Below are 23,317 nucleotides of genomic sequence, written 5' to 3' on the forward strand. Positions count from 1 at the left end.
TTAGACATTGATTGGCCAGCACCGGCCCCTTCTTCATCTCCTGGGCCCTGAAATCAGCATTTCTGACGGCTGGTCTCTGAAATCTACGTTCTCACGTACAAATTTACAGCAGCGTCTGTTCATGTCCTGTTCTGCTGTGACTCTGAACCGCACACTCAGCTCTTTAATACTGTCACCTGTCTCTATGCTATCAGACCAAGGGGGAAACATGCAGGAAGGAAGCCAGAGCTCCAGAAGCAAACTCCAAATGGAAAACCAAGTCTCAGAGCAGCTCGGGGACTAGAGAATCATTTCACCTCGTGATGGACAGCGACCTCAACAGCAAGCTCAATATATTATTTTACATTACATTCATTTACATTTTCACATACACTTCTTGGGAGCCAGGTGGGAAAATACAATCCCTCCTCTTCCAATTTGTCCTTCCAAATTATCTTCTAGCCTCAGAGTTTGGCCCAGGTCACCAGTGCACTTAAATTCAATATCAACTGTCATTGTCATGCAAACTCATAGTCCTGCTGTGAATAAAATACTTTCCATACAAGATGTCAAATTCCTAGGTCATAAGGGAAAAGTTACTTGTTAGCGTAGGTTCAATATTTTTTCTCCTTGTCTGTGGTTGAAAACTTTATAGATCAATTTTAGAACAAGTCAACATAGTAGATCTCTTAAAGCTAAGAAATCGTTTGGCTTTTTCCATGTTCCTTTTTACCAACTGGCATTTCTGAACCTAAGTGATAAGTTATTTCATAATTACTGAGCCCCAAACTTGGGCAGGGCTTCCCCAGAGGCTCAGACAGTAAAGAATCCACCGGCAATGCAGGAGACTTAGGTTTGATCCCTGGGTCAGGAAGATACCCTGGAGGAGGGCATGGCAACCCACTCCAGTATTCTTGTCTAGAGAATCCCATGGACTACAGTCCCTGGGGTCGCAGAGTCGGACACGATTGAGGGACTAAGAACAGAACATACTTGGGCAAACTCTGGGAGATGGTGAGGGACAGGGAGGCCTGGCGTGCTGCAGCCCACGGGGTTGTGAAGAGCCAAACCTCGTTACACGGCAGGTTCCAGGCTCATCCACGAGGGTACGTGGTGAGCGAGGGAAAGCCCCAGGAACCACGGCTGTCTTCACATACCCGACGAGAACGTAAGCGCCTTGAGGACCCAGGTCTTTGTCCCTCCAACAGAGCCAGCATCCAGAAAGTGCTCAATAACTACGTACTGAATGAGTGAAATTCAGAACTGCCAGGAGCTGAGTGAACCAAGGCCCCGAGGGCACGCGTTTTCTCCGTTTCTTGCCCCCTCCTTTCTCACTGCACACAGATCAGCAGGCAGCTCAGCAAGCGTTACTGTAAACGGAATCCGCCTCTTGCTGGGTCTGCAGCATGGATGTCGGAGGAGCAGTGACATAGCGGGCAACGCGCCCGGCGAGCCCCGCCGGCAGCCTCGAGAGGGCTGCGTGCATAAAGAGGAGTTTGAGGCTTTAAAACAAAAAGTTTTTCAGAGAAACTTTGTTGCCCAGGTGCCTTTCCACGCACCCCCGCTCTCTGACCGAAGACTCCTAAGTCATCCTTCAAGACCCGGTCAGAGGCCGCCTTGGAGTCCCTTTCCTGTGCTTCCGGGGAAGACGGCACCGCCTCCCGCTGCTGCCCGCAGGGCGCACGTGTTTTGAGCACAGACAACACCCAACACACTGATTTTCACTTGTATCTGTGTCTGCGGCCACCGTAAGGGCACAGACCCACTGTGTACCCACCCTTTCCTTGTCCCAACGGCCTCACAGAGCTGACCAGTTACCCAGAGGCCCTTAGTAAGCTGTGCATCCCCCGGAGAAAGAAACAGACGACAGTGATTTCACATTCGTGACTACACACTAGGAGACGCACCTCACCATGTCTGGACACTGTCATCACTTAGAACTCTAGAAAAACAGAAATGCATCTGGGCTTCCCTGGCATCTCAGATGGTAAAGAGTCTGCCTGCAATGCGGGAGACCTGGGCTCGATCCCTGGGTAGGAAAGATCCCCTGGAGGAGGAAATGGCAACCCACTCCAGCATTCTGGCTTGGATGCTCCCATGGACAGAGGAGCCTGGTGGGCTACAGTCCACGGGGTAACAAAGAGTCAGACACGACTGAGGGACTAAAACAAAACAGTGCATTTCCAGGTCAATTTCTCTTTGTTCTTAGGTTTGGAAATGCTTCCCCTTCATTTATATGACGTTAGTATTGTCTACATGGAAAAAGTCTGGAATCGAAACCAGATCTCCCGATCTGGAAAGTGGGAGAAGAAAAAGACACCCTTCACACTCCAGAAGGCTGCGCCTGGCCTGCTGTCAGGGAGCTGTTTCTCCCAGAACGGGCTCCAGCTTCTCCCTCTGCGCGCTCTCCGCCTCCGATCCAGTAACATGCGTCCGTGAGGACAGATGGCTCACTGCAGTCGGGGGCCAGGGACCAAACCCACAACCTTGGCCTCCTTAGCAGAGGACTCTCTCTGATCCTGGGGCGAGCCGGCTGTCGCCTGGATACGGCGGAGGGCGTGAGAGCCGGGCGCCGGGCGTCAGTGGCAGGGTGAAGCCTCCAAAGTCTCTCTGCAAACCTAACGAGGGTTGTACGAGGCTTAGCAACGAGGGCTTCCTCGTGACAAACGCAGAGCCAAACAGGTGTCCCGCTCAGCCAGCCTGGTGGCCACGCTGCAGGGAGCAGGTACCCGTCTGGCAGGACACGCGCGCGAGGCCTGGGGGCCCTGCTGAGCCCGCCCCCCCTCACACGCGCCCGCGGCGGGTGATAACTGGATGCCCTGCCTCTGTGCGTGCCGTCCTCCAGACGCCAGGCTTCTCTGACTGCAACCCCATGGACCGCAGCACACCAGGCCTCCCTGTCCATCACCAACTCATGGAGTTTACTCAAACTCATGTCCATTGAGTCAGTGGTGCCATTCAGCCATCTCATCCTCTGTCATCCCCTTCTCCTCCTGCCCCCAATCCCTCCCAGCATCAGGGTCTTTTCCAATGAGTCAACTCTTCACATAAGGTGGCCAAAGTATTGGAGTTTCAGCTTCAGCATCAGTCCTTCCAATGAACACCCAGGACTGATCTCCTTTAGGATGGACTGGTGGGATCTCCTTGCAGTCCAAGGGACTCTCAAGAGTCTTCTCCAACACCACAGTTCAAAAGCATCAAATCTTCGGCACTCAGCTTTTTGATGGTCCAACTCTCACATCCATACATGACCACTGGAAAAACCATAGCCTTGACTAGACGGACTTTTGTCGGCAAAGTGATGTCTCTGCTTTTTAATATGCTGTCTAGACAGCCAGACAAACTGCCACAGGGGCTTGAACGGAAGGACAGCTTACCCTCCTACTGGCTCCCCCCTCACCCTGACTCCCAGGCTCTGGGGAAACGCGGGATATAGAAACCCCTGCCCTCTCCCATCCTCCTTCCTTTTAACCTTTGGAAATGAGTCAAAGGATGTCCATCCTCATTCAGAAAACAACAGCGAGCGTCCACTGGGCACCAGAGGGGGATGCGGGGATGTGGCGCTGGGCCAGCCAACGAGCGTGCTTCCCTCTGAGCCCGGACCTTTTTGTTTTTAATTTTTATTTACTTATTTTTGGCTGCCCCGTTCTTCACTACTGCTGCTCAGGCTTCTGTAGTGGCGGCGAGTGCTGGCTGCTCTCTAGTTGTGGCGTGCAGCCTTCTAATTGCAGTGGCGTCTCTTCTCGCAGAACACGGGCCCCAGAGCACAGGCTCAGTATTGTGGCTCACAGGCTTAGTAGCTCTGCGGCAGGTGGGATCTTCTCAAACCAGGGATCGAACCCATGTCTCTGCATTGGTGAGCAGATTCTTAACCACTGGGCCACCACGGAAGTCTCTGAACTTGGAACTTAATGAGGCTCAGTTTGACCTAAGAGGCCTCTTGGTACCTAATGCAGAGCTGGACTCAATCTCATGGCACTTTTAACAAACCAAAGCTCACCTAACATATGAGGCTCACTCTTCAAAGTATTCACCTGAAAATCAGGTCTCATCTACACTCTCAAACAGCATAGAATACATAATCGGAGCTAGACCATCTGGGCTCAGACACGAGCTCAGCCACGTAACTAGTTACTGACTGTGGGCAAGTGCTGTGCCTTAGTTTCCGCATCTGTAAAATGGGGAGAACAAATGCACTCACCTCATAGACTGGCTGTAGGAAATCAGTGCGCTAATACGTGGAGTGAGAGCTTTTTAAGTGTTCACAATTATTATTACTGTTATCCTCAAAGCTGTGCCATTGCTCAAAACAGTTTTGGAATTCTGGAGTCTACCTTCAAGTTGATATATAGACACACAAGTCTGTTTTACTTCTTTGAAGTCATTTAATATTGAAGAAGAAAAAAGATATTCCCAATTTGATGGATTCATTCACTGTGCTATTTACTGAAAGCCTAAGAAAAGCTGTGACCAACCTAGATAGCATATTAAAAAGCAGAGACATTATTTTGCCAACAAAGGTCCATCTATTCAAAGCTATGATTTTTCCAGTAGTCATGTATGGGTGTGAGAGTTGGACTATAAAGAAAGTTGAGCACCAAAGAACTGATGCTTTTGAACTGTGGTGTTGGAGAAGGCTCTTGAGAGTCCCTTGGACTGCAAGGAGATCCAACCAGTCCATCCTAAAGGAAATCGGTCCTGAATATTAGTTGGAAGGACTGATGCTGAAGCTGAAACTCCAATTCTTTGGCCACCTGATGCAAAGAACTGACCACTGGAAAAGACCCTGATGCTGGGAGGGATTGGGGGCAGGAGGAGAAGGGGACGACAGAGGATGAGATGGTTGGATGGCATCACAGACACAATGGCCATGAGTTTGAGCAAGTTCTGGGAGACAGTGATGGACAGGGAGGCCTGGCATGCTGTGGTTCATGGGGTCTCAAAGAGTCGGATGCAACTGAGCGACTGAACTGAACTGAACCATGCCCACAATGATGAGCCCACAACTGATGTCATGTGGGAAAACGCTCTCTCCTGGGGCCTTGTGGTCACTCTAGCAGCAAAGAATGGTGGCTAGGGGTGCTGGTGTCCATGGGGGAGCAGCAGTGTCCACCGAGAGACTTCTCTCAGTGGTAAAGAATTTGCCTGCCAGTGTAGGAGAGGCAAGTTCAACCCCTGAGTCATGAAGATTTCCTGGAGAAGGAAACAGCAAGCCACTCCAGTATTCTTGCCTAGGAAACCCCTTGGGCAGAGGAACCTGGCGGGCTACAGTCCATGGGGTTGCAAAGGAGTCGGACGCGACTCGGCACTAAAAGAACAAGAACAACGACGGAATCAGGGGGCCAGGTGAAACTCAAAGCTGTGAGCCTGGGTGGCTGAGCCACTAGAGGCAGTTCAGTGGCAGACTCGTGGTTTAGGCAGTTGAGCCACTAACGTGCTAGGAGAAGCTGATACCAAGCTGACAAGAGAACAGCTGGGCACCAACCTCACTCGCTTCCGTGGAGGCACTGTCTGTTCCAGCCCAGGCCGGGTGGGAAGACACACACACGGAGCCCAAGAGGAGGAGAACGCAGGCCGGGCTCCAAGAAGGGACGTGTTTCATCACAAAACTCTGAGATGCACCCGGGGCATCTAACATCCGTTAACAAACGTTAATAATAGAGTAGAGGGAAGACCGCCTAGGAGGTAGGGCTGGTCTGCTAACAGCGACGTCAGACATCCGGGGAGTCTAAGCCGCAGTCACCCGGTGGGACTGTCCCGACCATGCAGTCCCCAGGCTGGGGGCAGGGGGCAGACAGGCCACTGAGGCTAGGGTCCTCCGGGTGGACCGCACTTGGGCCATGAGGGGGCAGAGGGCAGCGCCCACTCCTGTTCTAGCACTGGACACAGGAGAAACACATTTCCAAAACAGCCTCTCGGGACAACACCGCAGAAGATACAACAAGTGAGGAGAAGGACTTTAAGTCTTCAGGAGTCACGGGTCCAAATGCCTCCAGGGGCCAAGCAGGCGGCAGCAGGTGGCAAGCTGAGCGGGGAGGGGCCGCGGGTCTGGGGGAGGGGCTCGGCCCCGTGGGGTGGGCGCGCATTCACATCGGGCAGACCCCCTGGGAGGGGAGGGACCCGTTCACACCTGGGCAGACCCCCTGGGAGGGGAGGGACCCGTTCACACCTGGGCAGACCCCCTGGGAGGGGAGGGACCCGTTCACACCTGGGCAGACCCCCTGGGAGGGGAGGGACCCGTTCACACCTGGGCAGAACCCCTGGAGGGGAGGGGCCCGTTCACACCTGGGCAGAACCCCTGGGAGGGGAGGGGGAGCTGGGCCGGGGGCGGCACATGAAGTGAAGTCGCTCAGTGATGGGCTGCAGCCTGCCAGGCTCTTCTGTCCATGGGGTCCTCCAGGCAGGAAGACTGGAGTAGGTTGCAATTCCTCCTTCAGGGGATCTTCCCCACCCAGGGATCGAACCCACGTCTCTTCGGCTCCTGCACTGGCAGGCAGGTTCTTCACCACTGAGCCACCTGGGACCCAGCCCATGACGGACTGTGGTCAAACATTTTTTCTCAGCGGACAAGTATTTGGCATGTTCTGTAGTTTTACCCAGGAGGAAACAAAGGCTCAGAGATGTTAAGTAAGGTGCCCGCGGTTATCACGCGGCCCACATACACGAGAGCTGGTATTTGCACCCGGGCCCAGCCTGACTCCGGTGCCCAGAAGAGTTGACAGGCCCTGTCAGGCAGGAGCCTGCACGCAGCCTGGAAACCGCGCCTAACTCCCGGGTCCCAGAGGCGACACGCGGGGCAGGAGGGAAACGGGAGGAGGCCGGCGGCCGGACCCCCGGCTGGGAGGGCGCCGTGCGTGCGGCCGACTCGGAGCGCGTCTCTGCCGCCTGGGCCAGCCTTCAGAACCCCGAGGCGGGCCGGGGTGGACTCAGAGACTAAGGTTCTCATGGACGGTCATACAGAACCCAGTCTGCCACCAGCGTCCCTTCCGCAGCTCTGCTCTCGTCACAGGCCTCACGGATGTGGCCCTTCCTGGGGAGCGGCCCAGCCGGCACGCGGACCCTGCAGCGTCCAAGGAAAGCGCTGCGTAAAGCAGCCGGCGGGGCGCTCGGCGCCTGTGGGGAGAGACTGAATTCGCTCATCGACTAAGCTATGCTCAAGCCCCTCCAAGCCATTCAGAAGAGCAGACATATACTCGTGGATCTCAGCAAGATCGTTACAAACGAGTCCACTCGCTCACCAGGAAAGCCGCCCTGAGACTCTGCGCTACCTCTGAACAGAGCGCGGGTCCGGAGTAAGGCTCGCGGCCCGCCTGCCCCGCGGAGCGCTTCTGCGGGCTCGGAACGCTTCTGCGGGCATCGCAGCGCTTCTGCGGGCATCTCAGCGCTTCTGCGGGCATCGCAGCGCAGCGCCGCTGCCCCGAGAACATCCGCCGCGGCCGCCTTCTTCCGAGGTGACGCGAGCCGGTCCCACTCCCCCCTCAGCCCACTGCTCCGGATGGTTCTCCCACCAACTTAGCGAGCAGCCAGGACCTCCCATCCCCAACTGACAGAGGCAGAATCTGAGTCCCAGAGAGGCAGTGGGCGAGGCCTGCCCGACAGCGCCGGGCCAGCGGTGGAGCCAGGACCAGATCCCCGGCGCAGGGGCCGCTCCCCCACCGCGGTTGGCTTCCTTCTCTCCCATCTTTTACTGACCCCCCACCCCAACTATTTAACTCCTGTTCTATAAAATATGGGCTTCCCAGGGGATGCAGTGCTAAAGAATCCGCCTGCCAATGCAAGAGATAAAAGAGATGCGAGTGCGATCACTGGGTGGGGAAGATCCCCTGGGATAGGAAACACCAGGGGAGTGGGCATCCCACTCCAGTATTCATGCCTGGCATGGACAGAGGAGCCTGGGTTCACAAAGAGTTGGACATGACTAGCACGCATGCACACATATAAAATATAGATACAGAAAGCCAGATAAAACAAATACATCACTTACGGAATTATTACAAGATAGAAACCCTTGTAACTGTCACCCAAGTTTTATTTTTTATTTTTTTTAAAAAGGACTCTTGTCATTCAATCCATCCCAATTAACAAGCCCTTCCCTCCATCCAAGGGAGGTACTGGGCTTCCCTTGTGGCTCACCGGGTAAAGAATCCACCTGTAATGCAGGAGACCTGGGTTCAGTTCCTGGGTTGGGAAGGTCCCCTGGAGAAGGGAAAGGCTACCCACTCCAGTATTCTGGCCTGGAGAATTCTATGGACTGTGTAGTCCATGGGGTCACAAAGAGCTGGACGCGACTGACGACGTTCACTTTCCATCCAAAGTAAATGTGCCCTTGACTCACACTCATCGCTTCACTCCATGTCCTTACAGCTTAATCACTCAAGCACATATCCTTCACTCGAGTTTAGTCTTGCCTACTCTTTTTTCTTGATGAGTCTTTAAAATCTCTCTTAATCTACAGGTTCTTTCCTTCCGTTACAATTTACCAGTTGACAGATCTGAGTGGCCTGACTCGCGGAGTTTCCCATTGGCTGGAGAACCGCACGGTCATGCAGGTACCACAGTCCTCCCTTCCTGTATTTCTTGCATCTCGGGGTTGGATTTCAAGCCTTAACCCATTCAGGTTTCCTCCCTTTGCGAGAATTTGCTGGTGGTGTGTTCTCTGTCAGGAGGCATGTGGGGTATGGCTGTGGCTCTTTGTCTGATGCTAGCAGCCCTTGACACTTGATGGTTAGAGATGTTTATTCACTGGAGTTACAAAATGGTGGCATTGTACTTCTGTCATCACATTTTCATTTACTAGCTGGAGTAATTTTATAGGGAGGTGTTTCCTTTCATTTAACATTTGGTTTTCCATTTCACATAGTGAAGGTAGGAAAAATGTCCGATTCTTTCCTTTTGTCTACTTTGTTGGATACTGAATTAGAACTCACAAATTTAAACACATCTGATGGGACTGCTGGGGTGAATTGAGAAAACAGTGTAAAAACATACGCATCACCACGTGTAAAACAGGGAGCCAGTGGGGATTTGCTGGGTAACACAGGGAGCTCAACCCAGTGCTCTGTGCCAGCCTCGAGGGGTGGGACGGGAGAGAGACGGGAGCGAGGTTTAGGAGGGACCGGTCACATGTGCACCTGTGGCTGATTCATGCTGATGTACGGCAGAATCCAACACAGTACTGTAAAGCAATTATCTCCCAGAAAAAAGTGGTACATATGTAAAACGGAATACTGCTCAGCCATAAGCAATAATGCAGTAATGCCAACTGCGGCAACATGGATGCAACTAAAGTTAGTGTACTAGGTGAAGTAAGTCAGAAAGAGAAAGACAAATAGTGCATGATATCATTTATACGTGGAATCTAAAATATGGTACACATGAACCCATCTACAAAACAGACTCACAGACAGGACAGATGTGCAGCTGCAGGGGAGAGGAGGGTGGTAGGACGGGAGGCATGGGATTCGCAGGGACAACTGCTACGTGTCGTATGGACACACCACAGGGGCCTACGGGGAACTATGCTCCATGGCCTGTGATACCCACAGTGGGAAAGCGCACTTTCAAAGCATGTCTGTTCGTGTTCAGCGAGTCACTTTGCTCTACAGAAAATTCAGGACTAGAGTTTTTCCTTGATTTCTTCTATCTTAAATGTACGCTGTCTTTCTCTCATACCAAGACTCCTGATTCCGAAGGACACAGGGGAAAAAAGAAATAGAATATTCCATAAATATTAATCTGCCCTATTTTATGTTGTCCAAAATGTCTCACGGTATCAATACTAATCATACCGCCATCATTATGATTACAGAAAAGCTAAAAAAACATATTTTCTGTATATGTTATTAGTATTCTCCTTTCACTTACTACTTTATGGTTATACTATATCCATTATGAGACAAAGAAATAGGGAAGGAGGACATATGCCTAGAAGAAAAGAAGAGTCAAATAATGAATGCAGAGTTCCAAAAAATAGCAAGGAGAGAAAAGAAAGCCTTCCTCAGCAATCACTGCAAAGAAATGCAGGAAAACAATAGACTGGAAAAGACTAGAGATCTCTTCAAGAAAATACCAAGAGATACCAAGGGAACATTTCATGCAAAGATGGGTACAATAAAGGACAGAAATTGTATGGACCTAAAAGAAGCAGAAGATATTAAAAGAGGTGGCAAGAATACACAGAAGAACTATACAAAAAAGATCTTCATGACCCAGATAATCATGATGGTGTGATCACTCACCTAGAGCCAGACATCCTGGAATGCGAAGTCAAATGTGCCTTAGGAAGTATCACTATGAACAAAGGTAGTGGAGGTGATGGAATTCCAGCTGAGCTATTTCAAATCCTGAAAGATAATGCTGTGAAAGTGCTGCACTCAATATGCCAGCAGATTTGGAAAACTCACCAGTGGCCACAGGATTGGAAAAGGTCCGTTTTCATTCCAATCTCAAAGAAAGGCAATGCCAAAGAATGTTCAAACTACTGCACAATTGCACTCATCTCACATGCTAGCAAAGTAATGCTCAAAATTCTCCAAGCCAGGCTTCAACAGTACGTGAAACGAGGACATCCAGATGTTCAAACTGGATTTAGAAAAGGCAGAGGAACCAGAGATCAAATTACCAACATCCACTGGGTCATTAAAAAAGCAAGAGAATTCCAGAAAAACATCTACTTCTGCTTCATTGACTACGCTAAAGCCTTTGACTATGTGGATCACAACAAACTGTGGAAAATTCTTCCAGAGGTGGTAATACCAGACCACCTTACCAGCCTCCTGAGAAATCTGTATGCAGGTCAAGAAACAACAGTTAGAACCAGACATGGAACGATGGACTGGTTCCAAATTGGGAAAGGAGGATGTCAAGGCTGTATATTTTCACCCTGCTTATTTAACTTATATGCACATCATGCAAAATGACAGGCTGGATGAAGCACAAGCTGGAATCAAGATTGCTGGGAGAAATATCAATCACCTCAGATGCATAGATGACACCACCCTTATGGCAGAAAGCAAAGAACTAAAAAGCCTCTTGATGAAAGTGAAAGAGGAGAGTGAAAAAGTTGGCTTAAAATTCAACATTCAGAAAACTAAGATCATGGCATCTGGTCCCATCATTTCATGGCAAATAGACGGGGAAACAATGGAAACAGTGACAGACTTTATTTTGGGGGGCTCCAAAATCACTGCAGATGGTGATTGCAGCCATGAAATTAAAAGATGCTTGCTCCTTGGAAGAAAAGCTATGACCAACCTAGATAGCATATTAAAAAGCAGAGACATTACTTTGCCAACAAAGGTCCATCTAGTCAAGGCTATGGTTTTTCCAGTAGTCATGTATGGGTGTGAGAGTTGGACTGTAAAGAAAGCTGAGTGATGAAGAATTGATGCTTTTGAACTGTGGTGTTGGAGAAGACTTCTGAGAGTCCCTGGACTGCAAGGAGATCAAACCAGCCAATCCTGAAGAAAGTCAGTCCTGAATATTCATTGGAAGGACTGATGCTGAAGCTGAAACTCCAATAGTTTGGCCACCTGATGCGAAGAACTGACTGGTTGGAAAAGACCCTGATGCTGGGAGGGATTGAAGGCAAGAGGAGAAGGGGACGACAGAGGATGAGATGGTTGGATGGCATCACCGACTCAATGGACATGGGTTTGAGTAAACCCCGGGAGTTGGTGATGGACAGGGAGGCCTGGCATGCTGCAGTCCATGGGGTCACAAAGAGTTGGACACGACTGAGGGACTGAACTGAACTGAACTGAAGTCAATATAAACTCACTCTGAATTAGCCTCCCTGTTGGATTTAGCCAACAAAGACTTCAAAGTATCTGTTAAAAATATGAACAAAGAATAGAAACTATGTTTAAAGATTAAAAGGAAATAATGAGTCAGCGAATAGGGAATCTCAATAGAGAAAGGAAAACTATGAAAATTAACCAAGGGGGATTTTAGAGTTAAAAAGTATAACTAAAACGAAAAGTTCCCCAAATGGACTCAACAGCAGCTTTGAGATAGCAGAGAAATCATTGAACTTAAGATAAATTAATAAAAATCATCCAATCCAAAGAACAGAGGGAAAAGAAGGCTGAAGAAAAAGAGAGACAATGATAAAGCTACTGAAAAACAAAGACAAAAATCTTGTAAGTAACAACTGAAAAATAATTAATCACATAGAGGGCAACAACAATTAAGATTAATAGTGACTTCTCATCAAACATAGTGGAAGCTATCTGCCTGGCAATGCAGGAAATGCAAGATACCCGGCTTCAACCCCTGAGTTGAGAAGATCTCCTGGAGCTGGAAATGGCAACCCACTCCAGTATTCTTGCCTGGAAAATTCCATGGGCAAAGGAGCCTGGTGGGCTATAGTCCATGGGGCTGCAAAGAGCCAGTCATGACTGAGAGACTGAGATTTGAGTATATGTTGCATTATACCCAAAATGATGAAAGAAAAAAAAACTATCACCAAGAATTCTATGTAGTGTAAAATTGTCATTCAAAAATGATGGCAAAATAAAGACATTCCCAGATAAACAAAAAGTGGGAGAATTCACAGCTAGCAGACATACACAATACAAAATTTTACAGGAAGCCCTTCAGACTACCGGGAAAGGGCAAGGGAGGGCAACGTGAAACCTCAGGAGTACACTGGCCGGAGCACTAGAAATGCGAGTATTTGAGTGAACATAAAATACTGTGCAAATATATTTTCAAGTTTTGTCTTCTTTAAATTTCTGTTAAAAATAGGATTGTATGAGGAATGAATTATTATATTGCACTGTTGTGTTTATAATATATACACACATTAGTAGCAAAAGAAATAAGCTATATTAGAATAAAGGATGACGCTATAGTAGAGCCAAACTTTATATTTTACTGAAATAATTGATAATTTAAGATATGTTTTATAATTCATGGAGAAATCACCATAAAATCTTTCAAAAAATACAGGTTAAAAAATCAACAAAGAATTAAAATGTAATACTGAAAGGTATCTGTTTAATACAAAAAAGGGTAATAAGGAGGAATAAAGAATTCAAAATTATATGAAACATAGAGAAACAAAAGAGCAAAATGGCAGGTGTAAATTTAATCATTACATGTGAGTAAGCTAAATATTCCAATCAAAAGGCAAATTTTCTAATACTGGATAAAAAAGTAAACTCCAACTATCTGCTGTCTACAAGAGATATGCAAGAGATGTGTTTTGATTCAAAGACACAAAATTGAAAACAAAGGATGAAAAAGATACACTATGTGAACAGTAACCACAAGATGGCTGGAGTGGCTATATTAACATCAGATAAGACAGACTTGTGGTGAAGAAATGTTACTGGAGACGAAGAGGCATCTATGAAAGAACCTGCAGCTAACACCTTGCTTTACGGTGAAAAGCTGACCACATTCTCCCTGAGGTCAGGCGGGAGTATGATAAAGAGGTCTGATCACACCTCTTCCATCCAACGGTGTATTGAAGACTCTGGACAGTACAGTAGGTGATTGTAGAAATAAAAGATATATGGCTTGAAAAGGAGGAAGTAAGGCTGTTTTTATTCACAGATAACACAATCCCATATGGAAAAATCCTAAGTAATTAATCTATTAAAAATTATAAGAACTAGTTAATAAGTTTAGCAAGGTTGCAAGATAGAGCATTTACTTATAAAAATCAATAGTATATATATAAGAGCAAAGAATAATCTGAAAATGAAATTAAGAAAACAATTTCATTCACAATAGCATAAAATGAATAAAATAGGAACAAATTTAACAAGAGATTAAAAACCTATGCAATAAAAACTACAAAACATTTTTGAGAGAAATTAAAGAGAATCTAACTCAAAGAAGAGACAGTGGATTGGAAGATTCACTATTGTCAACGTGGTGTGTTTGTTTAGCTGCTAAGCCATGTCCCACTCCTTTGCGGCCCCACGGACTGTAGCCCACCAGGCTCCTCTGTCCATGAGATTTCCTAGGCAAGAACACTGGAGTGGGTTGCCATTTCCTCTTCCAGGGGATCTTCCCGACGCAGGGATCAAACCTGAAACTCCTGCATTGCTGGTGGATTCTTTAACGCTGAGCCACCAGGGAAGCCCATTGTTAAGGTGATAATTCTCCTTAAATTGACCTAGAGATTCACTGCCACCCTTACCAAAACCCTGGGAGGCAATTTTTTTTTTTTTGGTAGAAATTGACAAGATGATTCTAAAATTCATATTGGAAATATCAAAGACTGAGATAGAGAAAATAATTTTGAAAAAGAACATAGTTAGAGGACTTATACTAATTTCAAAATTTGCAATAAAGCTGCATATTCAAGATGGTGTGCTATTGACTTAAGAATAGATATATAATGACACAAAACACAGATTCCAGAAATAAACCTTTATATTTATGCTCAATTAAGTAATTTTTACTAAAGTGTCAAGACAATTTAATGGGAAAAGAGCTGATTTTTCAACAAATGGTGCTAAGACAACTGGATATCCAGATGCAAAAAAAAAAAAGAAAGAAATTAACTTAGATTCTTACTTCACAACATACTCAAACATTAACCCAAAATAGATTAGAGACCTACATGTAAAACCTAAAACTATAAAACTTCTGGAATTAAACACAAGGAGAAAATCTCTATAGTCTTGGATTGGGCCAAAATGTCTTAGATATGACACCAAAGGATGATCCAGAAAAGAAAAACTAGTTAAGTTGGACTTCATCAAAATTAACTTTTCCTCTTCAACTGACATAATTGAGAAAAATGAACACCAGCCAGAGACTAGCAGAAAATATTTGCAAATATGTATCTGACTAAGTTTTTGTATCCAGAAATACATGAGGAACTGTTACGACATGACAAGAAGACAACAATCCAACTGAAAACAGGGCAAAAGATCTGAATACATGTTTCACCAAAGAAGATACAGGAACAGCTAACAGCCACATGCAAAACTGCCAAACGCCATTAACTGCTGGGGAAATGGAAATTAAAATCACGATGAGACCACTACAAACCCCCTGCCTGTGTGTGTTAGTCATTCATTTGTGCCCAGCTCTTTGCAACCCAGTGGACTACAGCCTACCAGGTTCTTCTGTCCATGGGATTCTCTGGGCAAGAATATTGGAGTGAGTTACCATTTCCTTCTCCAAACCCAGTGGACTGGCTTTAATTTAAAAGTTGACAACACTAAGGGTTGAAGAGAATGGAAAGAAGCTGGAACTCTGATATCGCTGCTAGGAATGGCACATTAAAATGGTACAGTCGCTTAGGAAAATAGCTTGACAGTTCCTTAAAAGTTAAACATGAACGTATCGTCCTTTCATCTGGTGTCACTTGGCCGGTTTTCATTCTGCTCTCGGCATCGTCCTCGTCATGGGGCCCAGTCCCAGCAAAGAGCCCGAGAGGGGTGGTTCCAAGTCTCCGGGGGGACCGGACCACTCCAGCCCCTCAGCTCTCACTTGGCAAAACTCTTTCATTTTCAGCTGCGAATCCCAAATTGGCCAGACAAGCTCTCCAGTAGTCTTGCTGGCTATTTCTGGGTCTCCTGTTCACAGGCCCCTGAATACCCCATTGCTGCCTTCTGCTTTCTCCCACACAAACGCAAATAACACGCTTGTCTCGAGCTGCTGGAAATCTGTCCCTGTTAGCGTGTATATACTTTGAGGTTCATGAGCACATTTTGTCATCTAGTTTTGTTCTAAATGTTGTGCATGGGGTTTGGGTCTTGCTATCCGGTTACAGTTTTTTTAATGTCAAGATATGGGAAGACCCCCGAACTCTGCTCCCACTGCTGTTATCTTCCCAGATTTCTCAGCTGCTCATTAGGATCGCCTCTTCTAAAGTGGAAAAGGTTGTTCAGTCACTGAGCCTTACCTGACTCTGTGAACCGATGGACTGTAGCTCCCCAGGCTCCCCTGTCAGTGGGATTCTCCAGGAAAGAACACTGGAGCGGGTAGCCTTTCCCTTCTCCAGGGGATCTTCCTGAACCAGGGATCGAACCCTCGTCTCCCGCACCGCAGGCGGATTCTTTACCGTCTGAGCCGCCAGGGAGCTGACAAACCCTAGTTTATCATGCTTACTGTGTGCCAGACACTGTCCAAACACTCTGCTTACTAAGGCGCTTGATCTGCGGCATGACACGTGAAGCAGGCACTGTTGCCACCCTCAGTTTACAGGTGAGGGGAATGAACCACAGCGAGGTCAAGGGCACGGCATTCTCAGGAGAGAGGATTCACTCCCAGGTTGTTGGATCCAGGGTCAGTGCTCACTAACCCCTAGACAGTGCTGCCTGCCAAGAGCACAAGCGTGTCGCCCTGCCTGGGAGCTCTAGCATTCAGCCACGACCACCGTCCCTGCCCGCCTCCGCCGCAGGCCTCCCGAAGACAGGGAAATCGTGCTGTTCCCCAAAGACAGAGTGCGGAGGTCAGCTCTGAGCAGCGCGGTGAACACTCCAGGCTGCTCGCGGACCCACCAGCCCATCTCGCCACTGCAGTGCTGTCACCAGGTCCTCTAACTCCTGTTGACATCTCTGTCTTCCCCATGAGCTCACAGAGCACTTTTCATTCATCTCAAATCCCAGAGCTTATCCTAGAGGCTGGCATCCAGCAGGCTCTCAATAAATGTACATGGAACTGAGCAGGCAATAGCTTCTCAAAAAAAAAAAAAAACTAGCTCAAAATGTACTTGAAAGCAATATAATTGCATCTTTTTTTAAAAAAAAAATCTGTAATTCAGAAGTTTTACTAAGTCTGGCTAATGAGTTTTTCTGGGCATTTCTTCAGAAGAAACACAGTGTCAGATTCTTCCCGGTATTTTACCTGCTTGTTCCCAACACGCAGAGATTGCCGCTTCTGATGCTAACTTGCCGGGGAGATTCAAGGGAGAAGCAGCTCCCACGCCCGTCAACCAGGCGCCTGCCAGCAGAGAGAAGGTGCGGGGAAGAGCCGGCAGAAGCAAAGGCGCGGCGCGTCTGCACCAGGCCTGGAGGGCTACCGCCAGGGCCATCTGTGAGAGAAGAGAAGAACGCGCCCCAAACAGAGAGGAGGGTGCAAAAGCCAACCTCAGCTGAAAGAAACAATTCGTTAACTGTTACGAGCCTTACAGTTTCATGTTGGACTTTGCTGTGAGAACACAGCTATCCTTACTGATGTGCAGTCAGTGGCAGACATTGCTCCACAAACATAAAGGCAGGTCTTTGTAAGAAAATGCATGACCCCTCTCCTTTTCAAGAGAAGATTCTAGCATTTCCTAAGAAAAGTCATAAATTCTCCAAAGATATCTCAGTCATTTTCTGGGCATTAGCTCAATCTCTCTGTGACTCTCTGTAAGAGCTACTAAAAATATCTCTGCAAAAAAGAAAAAAAAAAAGAAAGAATAGAGAGAAAAATGATGACTTAGAAACAGGTAGGAAATATCTCTTGAAAAGAGCTGGGGCCTCGACCCCACGCCCTGCCATCACAGAACACATTCCCGCATTTGGCACCCATGCCAGGGCAGCGGGGAAGCAGGAGGATGAGCACGGCCCAGCTGGGACCCAGAGCAGGGAAGCTGCCGGCTTGCCCACGGCCTCGCCATCCAGTCACTTCCCCAGCAGGCACATCTGGACTCACTCCGCGCCATGGACATCACCGAATTACCAAGAAAGCTCCCTGCAGTCTGACAGGCGCAGAGGGTGAGAGCTGGCTTCCTCCTTGACCAGAAGGGACGTGAATTCCTCTTTCCCTGCACACACGTGTCATTTCAGCGGTCTGCCCTCGAGCTCTGCCTGCAAAGCCCCCACTGAGACAGGCTCGTAGGCTTCTGTGCCTAACTTCACTCCATAGATGTCAACTCAAAGACCTACAGATTCAAAAAAAAAAAAAAAAAAACATGTGGGCCTGGGAGGCTCTGGGAGCAAGGTTCTCAACACTAAGCCGTGGAAGAGGTGGGAACCCTGAATCCAGACGAGTCTGGGCTGAAGGAAGGAGGCTGACCAGCACCATGCTGCCACCCAGAGATGAAAGAGCCCGTCAGACCTGCCTGGGGGTCGTTGTTCAGGCACTCAGTCGTGTCCGACTCTTGGAAACCCCGCAGACTGTATAGCCCGCCAGGCTCCTCTGACCAGGGGACTTCCCAGGCAAGGATACTGGAGTGGGAAGCCACGCCCTTCTGCAGGGGATCTTCCCCACCCGGGATCAAACTGGTGTCTCCTGCATTGGCAGGAGGATTCTTTACTGCTGAGTCACCAGGGGAGCCTGCTGCTTGGGGAGCATCTTATAATGCAGCTGCCACCATTGGAAACAGCCTTATGGCAGAGATAAGGCAGACGGCAGAAGCCCCTGTGATCATCCCAGAAAACACATTATTTCTGACTGAGGACAAGGAAACGATTTGATATCTGGCCCCCTCCACCGTCTTTCAACGTAAAGACGTCATCTCTCAGGAAGATCCGGAAGGCCAGAGCACAGCTCCGCCGTCCCACCAAGCAGCTGCGGCAGGAGCAGGAGCCCCGCGAGCGCCGTCCAGGCGGCCGCGTCCACCCGACTCCCCAGGACTAGCACCCCACTCAGCACTCAGCGCTCAGTACATGCGTGCTGCGTTCATTCATTCTAAAGAGGACACACAACTGTCAGGCGTCTGTGAGCCACAGCCATCCCCAAACAGAAGTTCACTCACTCTCTCACTCATCCACACACAACCACAGACAGATCCAGATCCCCCCCCAAACCAAACAGGCAAAAATTCCCGGAACTTGTATGCCAGTGATGGGAGACAGGCAATAAACAGGTCAGGAAAAGATATATAATGCAGGAAAGGGTTAACAAATTCCTCTCCTCTCCTGCTTGAGAATCTGACCTGAGCTTAACTTTTTAGTTCTGCTTCTCTGGAACCTAATTAAAGTTACCCATAGAGTGTCAATCATGCTAGGAGGCAACACTGTTTATGTTAAAAATGAGCCCTGATGGATAACTTGCATCTGGACCAGAAGGAGCTATAAATATCTGATGTGGACAACAGAGCTTTGGGCTTCCTTGAATGTGATGACTTAGGACTGAGTATCTCCCCAGGGAGACACTAAGTCAGGACAGAGCCCACCCGTACTCCACGCGAGGCTCCTTCTCTGGCTCGGGAGCTGTCACTCCATGACGAGAGGGGCGAAGCTGGCGGGTGGCCGGCCGGACGGTCCAGCCAACGGTTCACACAGGAGAGAAGCCCCCGACACTGCCCTCCTGCAACCTTCGATTCTATTCCGGATCCGTCTCAACAGACAGATGCCGACTGTGGCAAGTGAGTCTTGAGGGTCGGCATGCTCAACAACCTAAGAAGATCCTTATAAGCTCTGTTCACAGCATACTTGATGCTGGTTAAATGCTGTTTGCTCAGTCACTCAGTCGCATCCGACTCTCTGCGACCCCATGGGCTGTAGCCTGCCAGGCTCCTCTGTCCATGGGGCTCTCCAGGGAAGAACACTGCAGTAGGAAGCCATTCCCTTCTCCAGGGGACTTCCGGACCCGGGGATTGAACCTGGGTCTCCTGCACTGCAGGTGGATTCTTCACCATCTGAGCCACCGCGGAAGCCCAACGCTGAGGAACATAAAGCAGAGCCTAAGAGTGGGCTGGCTGAACCACATGCCGCTGATGCCAGTTCAGGACCCTTTCGGGTCTAAACAACACTTTCCGCCCCACCCCGCCTTTGCGAGTTAGCTCCCGAGCACCGATTCATCTTCAGGCTCTGCTCAGACACGAGCTGGGGAACCTCCCCAGGTCAGCTTCATTTACAGGCGGATTCTCACAGGAGGGGCTACCTGGCCTCCCGAGCACCATCGTGGGGTAGAGCCACACTCCCAGGAATATAAGGACCCGGTTTCTTTCTGAGAGCAAGACGCATGTCTGGCTGCTCACCATGTCACCCCCAGCACCCGGAGAACGTCTGGCAGGAGTGGGAGCTGAATAAACCCTGGCAGCAAGTGAATGTTATAACAAACCATCTGAAAGTAAACAGCAGTGGGCAGCGTTCCTCACTCCACACTGTACGTTCCTGCTGTGTCTGTTCACTGATGATACCCCGTCCAGGGTATGACCCGAGATTCAGCCAGCTAACACTGCCATCTATATCAGAAAATTCCAGAGTCAATCTCCGGTCGTATCAGGAGTTATTGGGAAATATATTTTTTTAAAAAGTTAATTTTGATTTTGAGACACCATTGTTATATAACCATCTCTTTTGGGGGAACTTGCAAAGTGAAAGGCTAAATTTAAAAAGATAGTATTGCCTTCTTGCTAAGGCTTAAGCCCACTAGTGCTTATTTATTTTCCTGTTGGACTAGAAAATCCACCGGGATCTTTTACTGTCTGTACCCTAGCTGCTGGCACATAAATGTTTGATGGATGAATAATAAGTGAATGAATAAACAAACAAAGAATCTCCCCCTCCCCCCAGTAAACAGAAAATCACTATCTTAGGCACGTTCAAGGTGAAGAACTGGGGTAACTGCCTGCACCCACTCATCTGCAGGGAGTTCTAACGCTGAATGGTGGCTGAGGGGGCAGCCTGCAGCTGGGAGAACCACGTGGGGAGGGGCCTTTGAGAGCTGCCATCAACTGCCAGTTAGTTCACCAGCCCCCCGTCCCCTCCCCTCCCATCCTCCCCGACCTGGGACTTCGGGAGCCTAAGACAGCCCACCCTATTCTCCTCCTGAAGCCAAGGACAGGCCAACACGATGCACCCCCCTTGCTGGACGCTGATAGCGCTTCGATGACACAGGCCTCTAACACACAGTGCCCGCTAGCACTTATGCAGTGCCGGAAAGCAAGCAACTGCCCGTCCCCATAATTCACTCCCCATAGTCATTCATGGACAGAGGCCCTGGAGTTTCAGAAGTAAAACCCACAAAGATTCCTTTGCTTTCGTATTAAAGTTTTGATGGCACTAAGGGATGAGCCAGACCCAGTCTACACTGAAACGAAACAGAGACAGCTTGGCTGAGGCTTATTACATAAATAATGACACCTAGACTGATGTTAAAGTCCTTATTTTCTGAGTGTAATGTGTTCCTTGCTGCTCAGCTCTCCATTTTCAAGAAGGGAACACTAGCTGGGCAGTTGGTGCTCGTGGTGAGGAAATGGAGCTGGGGGCTGGGAGGAGGCCAGGTCCCAGCATGCCACCAGCTAGCTCTGTGACCCTGGATCAGTCACCCTGCCTTGTCTAATCCCCCTCTTTTTTTTTTTTTAAACACTTTTAGGTTTACACCCACATGGACAGGCAAGTACAGAAATTTCCCATGTACCCCCTCACCCCATATACACAGCCGCTAGCAACATCGCTCACCAGACTGGCCTTTTTTTTTACACCAAGGATGACCTACACGACGTATGTTCATCACCAAAGTCCACGGTTCACCTTAAGGTTCTCGGTCAGGAAGGGCAGAGTGCTGCACATTCCACGGGTTTGGACAAAGTCTAACGACGCCGACCCATCACTGGCGGGCTCGCTGGTGGCTCCGCAGTGTAGACTCCGCCTGCACTGCAGGAGATGCAGGATTGATCCCTGGGTCGGGAAGACCCCCTGGAGGAAGAGGAAATGGCTACCCACTCCAGTATTCCTGCCTGGGAAACCCCTGCCGGGCCACAGTCCATATGGCTGAAAAGTCAGGCACGACTTAGGGGCTCAACAACAGTCCTTCACTACAGTGGCACATAAAGTCCTCTGGCGGCCCTAAAACACTGGCGTATTCTGTGCATCCATCGCACCCTCTCCCCCAAACTCCTGGCAACCACGGATCTTTTTATTCTCTCTGCAGTTTGGTCTCTTTAAGAATGGCATATAATTGGGATCTTTGTTTTTCCTTTGAAAAGAGAGGTTCAAAGCCTTTACATCTGTAAGAACCACTCGGGGCCCACCCACAGGGACTGAACAGTTCTAGGTGACAAGTTACCCACCAAACACTGCAGCCCTGCTTCCAACACGCAGCCCTGCGGCCCGGCCCCGCCCTGCGGCACTCGAGGCACTGAGGACATGTGGAGGGATTCATGGGGCGGCCACGGGTCTCGGGCTCCCTGTCACGATGAACCCAGATTCCTGCGGCGTGTGTCGCAGACAGATGAGTCATTTCTGCAGGCCGACCGCTCTGAGCACAACTCAACGCTGCCTTGTCTACTGACTGCTTCCCCAGCCAAAACGTAAACCCCATCAAGGCAGTGGCTGGGTCTGACTTGTTCACTTAGAACAGTGTTTGGTGCTAGTAAACAAGCTAGTGAGGTTCTAGATAAATATTGACTGAATGGTCATACAGCATGATTTCTGTGGGTCTCAGAGTTCCCAGCTCTAAAGGGCCCTGATTTTTTTTTTTTTTAACGTGAAAGCGTTAGTCACTCAGTTGTGTCTGACTCTTTGCGACCCCATGAACTATACAGTCCTTGAAATTCTCCAGGCCAGAATACTGGAGTGGGTAGCCTTTCCCTTCTCCAGGGGATCTTCCCAACCCAGGGATCAAACCCAGGTCTCCCACATTGCAGGCAGATTCTTTACCAGCTGAGCCACAAGGGAATTTTTAACGTGGTCTAACACATTTCAGGTTGAGCATTCTTTGACACTGCCTTTCTTTGGGATTGGAATGAAAGCTGACCTTTCCCAGTCCCGTGGCCACTGCTGAGTTTTCCAAATCTGCTGGCATTCTGAGTGCAGCACTTTCACAGCATCATCTTTTAGGATTTGAAATAGCTCAACTGGAATTCCATCACCTCCACTAGCTTTGTTCTTGGTGATGCTTCCTAAGGCCCACTTGATTCACATTCCAGGATGTCTGGCTCTAGGTGAGTGATCACACCATCATGATTATATGGGTCATGAAGATCTTTTTTGTATAGTTCTTCTGTGTATTCTTGCCACCTCTTCTTAATATCTTCTGCTTCTGTTAGGTCCTTACCATTTCTGTCCTTTATAGAGCCCATCTTTGCAAGAAATGTTCCCATGGTATCTCTAATTTTCTTAAAGAGATCTCTAGCCTTTCCCATTCTGTTGTTTTCCTCTATTTCTTTGCACTGATCACTGAGGAAGGCTTTGTTATCTCTCCTTGCTATTCTCTGGAACTCTGCATTCAGATGGGTATATCTTTCCTTTTCTCCTTTGCTTTTCACTTCTCTTCTTTTCACAGCTATTTGTAAGGCCTGCTCAGACAGCCATTTTGCTTTTTTGCATTTCTTTTTCTTGGGGATGGTCTTGATTCCTGTCTTCTGTACAATGTCATGGCATCTGGTCCCATCATGGCAAATAGATGGGGAAACAGTGGCTGACTTTATTTTTCTGGGCTCCAAAATCACTGCAGATGGTAACTGCAGCCATGAAATTAAAAGATGCTTACT

At 48.6% G+C, this 23,317-nt stretch overlaps 1 protein-coding gene and 1 non-coding gene across 6 annotated transcripts in view; both read right to left on the bottom strand.

Annotated features, from left to right (window-relative positions):
- TTC7B (tetratricopeptide repeat domain 7B) overlaps positions 1 to 23,317 on the bottom strand; it is a 267,917-nt gene that overhangs the window by 138,050 nt on the left and 106,550 nt on the right. Inside the window, exon 1 of one of the 5 annotated variants that reach the window (XM_070469792.1) lies at positions 16,795 to 16,900. The exons of the other annotated variants lie outside the window; for them this stretch is intronic. The gene's annotated coding sequence lies outside the window, so the exon portion shown is untranslated. Of the gene's footprint in view, positions 1 to 16,794; positions 16,901 to 23,317 lie in introns of those variants that run through there. 5 annotated transcript variants of the gene reach the window in all.
- On the bottom strand, positions 21,970 to 22,096 carry LOC139035801 (small nucleolar RNA SNORA11). The gene has a single exon (XR_011488511.1). It is a non-coding gene; the product is annotated as a small nucleolar RNA SNORA11 (small nucleolar RNA).

The sequence above is a fragment of the Odocoileus virginianus genome, chromosome 6 (assembly GCF_023699985.2).
Source record: "Odocoileus virginianus isolate 20LAN1187 ecotype Illinois chromosome 6, Ovbor_1.2, whole genome shotgun sequence".
NCBI classification, from domain to species: Eukaryota; Metazoa; Chordata; class Mammalia; order Artiodactyla; family Cervidae; genus Odocoileus; species Odocoileus virginianus.